Source organism: Oncorhynchus masou, chromosome 32 (assembly GCF_036934945.1).
Source record: "Oncorhynchus masou masou isolate Uvic2021 chromosome 32, UVic_Omas_1.1, whole genome shotgun sequence".
NCBI lineage: Eukaryota > Metazoa > Chordata > Actinopteri > Salmoniformes > Salmonidae > Oncorhynchus > Oncorhynchus masou.
The window spans coordinates 50,602,261-50,609,450 of NC_088243.1; the positions used below are offsets into that span (position 1 = coordinate 50,602,261).

The 7,190-nt window shown below is 41.0% G+C and overlaps 1 long non-coding RNA gene across 1 annotated transcript; it reads right to left on the minus strand.

Annotated features, from left to right (window-relative positions):
- Positions 1-1,551: 1,551 nt before the first annotated feature.
- Positions 1,552-2,977, minus strand: LOC135526165 (uncharacterized). Its single transcript, XR_010453256.1, has 2 exons — positions 2,943-2,977; positions 1,552-2,748 (listed from the first exon to the last, which is right to left on the minus strand). It is a non-coding gene; the product is annotated as an uncharacterized LOC135526165 (long non-coding RNA).
- Positions 2,978-7,190: the final 4,213 nt, after the last annotated feature.

Sequence of the window (7,190 nt, forward strand, 5' to 3'; positions counted from 1 at the left end):
GTAAAACTAAATGCATGCTCTTCAACCAACATCTTTGGACGGTTCTGACTTAGAATATGTGGACAACTACAAATACCTAGGTGTCTGGTTAGAATGTAAACTCTCCTTCCAGACTTGCATTAAGCATCTCCAATCCAAAATTAAATCTAGAATCAGCTTCCTATTTCGCAACACAGCATCCTGCAACAAACATACCCTCGTAAAACTGACTATCCTGCCGATGCTTGACTTTGTCGGTATCATTTACAAAATAGCCTCCAACACTCTACTCAGCAAATTGGATACAGTCTATCACAGTGCAATCTGTTTTGTCACCAAAGCCCCATATACTACCCACCACTGCGACCTGTATGCTCTCGTTGGCTGGAGCTTGCTTCATATTCGTCACCAAACCCACTGGCTCTTGGTCATCTAAGTTTTTGCTAGGTAAATCCCCGCCTTATCTCAGTTTACTGGTCACCATAGCAGCACCCATGTGCTCCAACAGGTATATTTCACTGGTCACCCCGAAAAACAATTCCTTCTTTGGCCACCTTTCCTTCCAGATCTCTGCTGCCAATGACTGGAACAATCTGCATAAATCACTGAAGCTGGACATCATATCTCCCTCACTAGCTTTAATCACCAGCTGTCAGGGCAGCTCACAGATCACTGCACCTGTACATAGCCCATCTGTAAATAGCCCATCCAACTACCTCATCCCCATACTGTTATTTATTTATTTATTTATCTCTACTTACACATTCATCTTCTGCATATCTATCATATCTATCTGTTTAATTGCAAAATTGTAATTACTATGGCCTATTTATTGCCTTACCTCCCTTATCTTACCTCATTTGCACACACTATATATAGTATTTTTTTCTCTTGTGTTATTGACTGTATGTTTGTTTACTCTGTGTTGTTTGTGTCGCACTGCTTTGCTTTATCTTGGCCAGGTCGCAGTTGTAAATGAGTACTTGTTCTCAACTAGCCTACCTGGTTAAATATAGGTGAAATAAAAAATAATGTAAAAATAGTCTCGCGGAAGTGGCTTGTTTTTGGCTCACATTCTATCCTCACAACCTACTGCTTGGACCATTTGCAGAACACCTGGCTGAACCTGGGCTGTCCTGTAAAAATAGAAATCCAATGGTGAGATAATTGGCTGAGTACAATGAAGAGCAGGGCAATTGGGAATTCTCAGTGATGTCCAATGTAGATGAAACCTATTCATGTTTCTGTGTGAGAATACAGTATAGGTGAGGTATGGAAATAAAATCAAATGTTGTTGCTTGAGTCTCACGTTATCTTTGTGGGTGAGTACTGCAATCTGTGTCCACTGTTTCATGCAAGTGCAGTCTAAATGCTTTCGTTTTGGAGAATATTGTAGCAGGGAACTGTGAAATGTCTCCAGGTATTCTGTAGTGATTTTTTAAATTATAAGTAGATCAGTACACAATCCAACTGTGTATAACTAGCAAAAAAATAATTTTGTTTCAGCCCATGTAACGGTTTTCCTCCTCTTCTGAGGTGGAGTAGGAAGGATCGGACCAATATGCAGCATGGTAAGTGTTCGTCATTTTATTAAATTGAACTGAACACCACAATACAAAGTAAACAAAAAGAACAACCGAAACAGTTACGTCTGGTCACTAAAACAAAGACAGAAAACAACTACCCACAAATCAACCTAAGTATGGTTCTCAATCAGAGACAATGACAAACAGCTGCCTCTGATTGGGAACCATACTAGGCCAAACACAGAAATATAAAAACATTGAACAACAACATAGAATGCCCACCCCAACTCACGCCCTGACCAAACTAAAATAGAGACATAAAAAAGGAACTAAGGTCAGGATGTGACAGCCCAGCTTGAAACAAAAAGAGAAAAACAAAAAAGGAATCAGGTGCTTGACTTCGGGCCTAGGAAATCCCCCCAAAACATTCCTTACCCATGGACACTTCAACAAGTGACTATCCCAGGATATAAAGAAAAAGGCAAAAAACATGCAGACTAAATGATCAGACAATGCAGAAAAAGAGTGTTCCTTTTTCTTTATTTCACGGGATAGTCATCTATTGAAGTCTCCTCGGGTAAGGAATGCTTTTTTGGAGATCAAGCAGATGATGGTGAAATACTGTTCTTTCTTGTGTGTTTGAGAGCTGGGCCCCAATGACACCTTCCTTGTATCCCTTGCTCGTCCTCCTCATTTCGTGCTTGTTGGGTGCACAGCCTTGTCAGACAACAGTTCCTCTGGAGATTGCACTGTTAGGCGTTCTGTATCGCATAGAATGTGGTCCTGACAAACATGTTCAGAAGCCTTGACCATTGCTCCATTGTTGTGTATGTGCCACCCTGTGAATAAAAGATATGCGGCAGGCAGAAAATTGCTCTCTGGCATACCTCTTATATCAGGGAATGATGTCCAGGTACCTGAGTGTTCATTGATACAATCCCACATCAACCCTCAATTGTGCTCCCAAATAATAGATGTCTGTGTGCAAGACTGCTTGGCCACAGATCTGGCAGAGCTTGAAAAGTGGTAAAAGTTTTGTTTCAAAGACAATTGTCTGACTCTTGCCATGCATGCTACATCTTCACTGTCAAGAGTCTGAAGACGAGCTTAAACTTGTTCCAGGCCTATAACTTGTATCGTGGGGTCTGCAGCCTCTTCTTCACGGGTGTCTTTGGAGGTTCTTTTTGAGGGTGTTGACATCATTGGCCGGGCTGAACTGGGTCCAGGATGCTGCTTATGACAACTGAATAATATAAAGAGACTAGTTTGATTATTCTTCTATCAAATATTCTCTAAGAGCTATTTGGCAACTTAATATTATAATACAAATAGAAAATACATGTGATAAAGATATTTTTCTTGAGGAGACCAGCAGTACAAATCAAAGCAAGAGAAATCAAAGGTAACTGTAGCGACAGATTGCATAACATTACTTACTTTTGTTGGCAATGATGTAGAGGCAGTGGTCACACTTTGTAAATACTAAGGGTGAAAACAGAGCGAGACAATTAGCCAGCTAACTAGTTACATAATTTTAAATGATCTCCATCCATAATGACCAAACGACTGTGTTGCGTTTTATGAAACTTTTGGCTAGTTTAGATAAAGCTTTGATAACTTGCACACACCATATGGCTTTTTAGGATCCTGAGGACTTGGTAGCTTTTTAGCTATATGACTAGGTGGCATTAGCAAGCTAGATAGATAGCTAGTATGTAACAAAACATCTTCTCTTACTTTGTGACTTCTTTTCTTTTGCGCTATTGTTTGGTCATATGACACTGGTCGTTTGTGGAAAAGGGACATATATACACACAATGTTAAGCAGTGGACTTTGGAAAAAAAGACTAGTGCTCTTCTGGAATTATTCATTCTGTAAGCTTCATGTACTGTAAAGCAGGGTTACATTCAACACTATACACAGTATACAATATACACAGTATACACTATAGCAGAACCCCTCAACAACATTCCGCTGAAAAGACAGCGCACGAAATTCAAAAATATTTTTTTGAAATATGTAACTTTTATAACTTAAGGGAACATTTTGACATTCACCATATGGTTAGTGAGAAAGTCCACATTGCAAATGTACGGTCCCTTACTCGCCATCTGCCAACGTTTCTAAAATTCGCGGACAGCGGCGGGCCATGCAGAAGGGCCGGATATTCCAGGAAGTCATCAAACGAAGTCTCGGACATTCGGTTTCCATTTTTGATTTGGTCATTTTTCCGCTGTCCCGGTAAATCCCACAAGAGGGCGAATGGAATCATATTGCAAACGTACAAAAAATCATCAATCATGACGTAGCCTTTTCTCCTAAATGGAAAAGACTTCGAAGACGAAACTTGGTGAGCATATGTTTGGCATAATGGACAGGTGGCCCCGAACAAGATGGCGTCGAGGCCTCAACGGTTTTTGAGTTATGGCCATTTTTCTGGGATTACAGGTCAAAAAATTAAAATAAAGCAAAAAAAATTATGCTTCACGTCAAAGTAAATGAACCTTAGGTGTCAATAAAAAAAGAACCAGCTACTCGGGCTCCAAATAACCTATTGAGCCAAAACTTGGTATTCGGGGTCACCTCAGCTAGGCCTACACATAATTGTCAGAACTGGACCCGCAGCTAGAACATAACTTTGTGTTTTATGTTTTTATTATGGTTTGAACAGAAGGCGCTGTGAATTTTGGGCCAGCTCTGAAATATGTGATAGTTGGCTTCTAAACGAGTTGGAAAAAGTGGGTTTGGTGTCAGTTTGTATCAGTTTGGTGTCAGAATGATATCTAATTGACTGATGGACACTGACTTGCTGGCTGACGTTTGTACATTTTCAATATGTTTAAAGAGCGAGGGACCATCACCAAAATGGCATTCTGAAATCAAAACCAAGGAGTGATGGAGAGGAACCACTATCACTGCCCGGCCATCCCAAGTTCATCAGGCGAGTCAGTTTTGCATTTCTGCAGTATTTTTGAGCATGACAAATTTGTGATGGTAAAAGCACATTGAAACATATTGCAAATACACCGTGCATTTGCAATATGATTCAAGAGTGAAAAAACATCACCAAATGGACATGATGAAATCAACACAACGAGCGATGGAGAGGAACCACTATCACTGCCCGGCCATCCTGAGTTCATCAGGCCAGGTCAATTTTGCATTTCTGCAGTATTTTTTAGCATGACAAATTTGTGATGGTAAAAGCACATTGAAACATATTGCAAATGCACAGCCGTACACCTGGTGATTGGAATGGGTTACTAGAAGCACATTTTAAAAATGGTTTTGAATGCCATTACGGGGTAGCAAGGGGTCCACGGTTGGGTAGGGAGGACCCCCCACCTGTGCCCATCCAATAGGGCGCACCCCTTGTTTTTAAAATGTTTTTTTAAAAATCGTTAAACTACAGTCCCACTTCTCCCTGATCATACATGACAAAAATACCATCTAGGTTGATTCATGGCTTAACATAGTGCTATATATCATTTTGGCAGTATAAATGCCTGTTGGACATGGTTCACAGACTTTTGGGTTTATAAACCGACTTCCATTGATCGTACATGGCAAATGGACATAACATCCCGATTTGGAACTTTCAAATCTTACATTTTGCATTTGGACATTTCTTATGGCATTTGGCAAAAAAAGTGACTTTTGACTTCCTATGAAATCATATTGCAAATGAACAAAACATATGCCTTATGGACAAGTAAAAAATATAAAAGATAATCAAATGACAAAAGTATGTTCATACAGTTCTTATACATGTGTAATTGACAAAAACAATCGAAAGAATTTCATAAAACGGTACGTTTTTTTAAAAATGTGCACATTTTCGACTTTTGACTTCCTATGAAATCATTTTGCAAATCGAAAAAACATATGCCTTATGTTATGTAAAAACATAAATAAAGAATTATAATAAAATATGACTAAAGTATGTTGATACAGTTCTTATACATGTGTAATTGATAAGAAAAATTGATAGAATTGCGAAAAACGGTCCAGAAAGCTCTTTTTTAAGGGGGTGATTTAAGGGGGTGAAGTTTTTGAAAAAACACATTTTCTAAATTTTACTCTTGGGTCTTGACTTGTTACATTTGCAATATGAAAAGATACGGTGGAGCGCACTCGCCATCTATTGGATTTTTGCAGTGTTACACTTTTTGCCATATGGCATTTAAAATCAACTTTGAATGAAACGATGTCCAATTGAGTGGTATTGACTGAATTTTCGGGTTTTTTTCTTAGCCAAACGTGATGAACAAACGGAGCAATTTCTCCTACACAAATAATCTTTTTGGAAAATGAGCCTGAAACACTCTGCCAGACCACTGACTCATTCAGCTCCCATTCCCCACTCCCAAGCCTGAAACACATTTCTAAAGACAGTTGACATCTAGTGGAAGCCTTAGGAAGTGCAACTTGACCCCATTGACACTGTGTATTCAGTAGGCCAAGCTTTGAAAAACTACAAACCTCAGATTTCCCAATTCCTGGTTGGATTTTTCTCAGGTTTTCGCCTGCCATATGAGTTCTGTTATACTGACAGACATCAGTACAGACATCATTCAAACAGTTTTAGAAACTTTAGAGTGTTTTCTATCCAATAGTACTACTAATATCTGGGACTGAGTAAATCAAAATCAAATCAAATTTATTATATAGCCCTTCGTACATCAGCTGATATCTCAAAGTGCTGTACAGAAACCCAGCCTAAACCCCAAACAGCAAGCAATGCAGGTGTAGAAGCACGGTGGCTAGGAAAAACTCCCTAGAAAGGCCAAAACCTAGGAAGAAACCTAGAGAGGAACCAGGCTATGTGGGGTGGCCAGTCCTCTTCTGGCTGTGCCGGGTGGAGATTATAACAGAACATGGCCAAGATGTTCAAATGTTCATAAATGACCAGCATGGTCCAATAATAATAAGGCAGAACAGTTGAAACTGGAGCAGCAGCACGGCCAGGTGGACTGGGGACAGCAAGAGTCATCATGTCAGGTAGTCCTGAGGCATGGTCCAAGGGCTCAGGTCCTCCAAGAGAGAGAAAGAAAGAGAGAAAGAGAGAATTAGAGAGAGCACACTTAAATTCACACAGGACACCGAATAGGACAGGAGAAGTACTCCAGATATAACAAACTGACGCTAGCCCCCCACACATACACTACTGCAGCATAAATACTGGAGGCTGAGACAGGAGGGGTCAGGAGACACTGTGGCCCCATCCGAGGACACCCCCCGGACAGGGCCAAACAGGAAGCATTTAACCCCACCCACTTTGCCAAAGCACAGCCCCCACACCACTCGAGGGATATCTTCAACCACCAACTTACCATCCTGAGACAAGGCTGAGTATAGCCCACAGAGATCTCCGCCACAGTACAACCCAAGGGGAGGGGGGGCGCTAACCCAGACAGAATGATCACATCAGTGACTCAAACGACTCAGGTGACGCACCCCTCCCAGGGACGGTATGAGAGAGCCCCGGTAAGCCAGTGACTCAGCCCCTGTAATAGGGTTAGAGGCATAGAATCCCAGTGGAAAGAGGGGAACCGGCCAGGCAGAGACAGCAAGAGCGGTTCGTTGCTCCAGAGCCACACCAGATTGAAAAGTACTGGGGGAAAGGGTGTCTCGCCACACTTTTTCCTGCGGAAAAACTTTGTTGAGTCCCTTTTCCCTGTTCA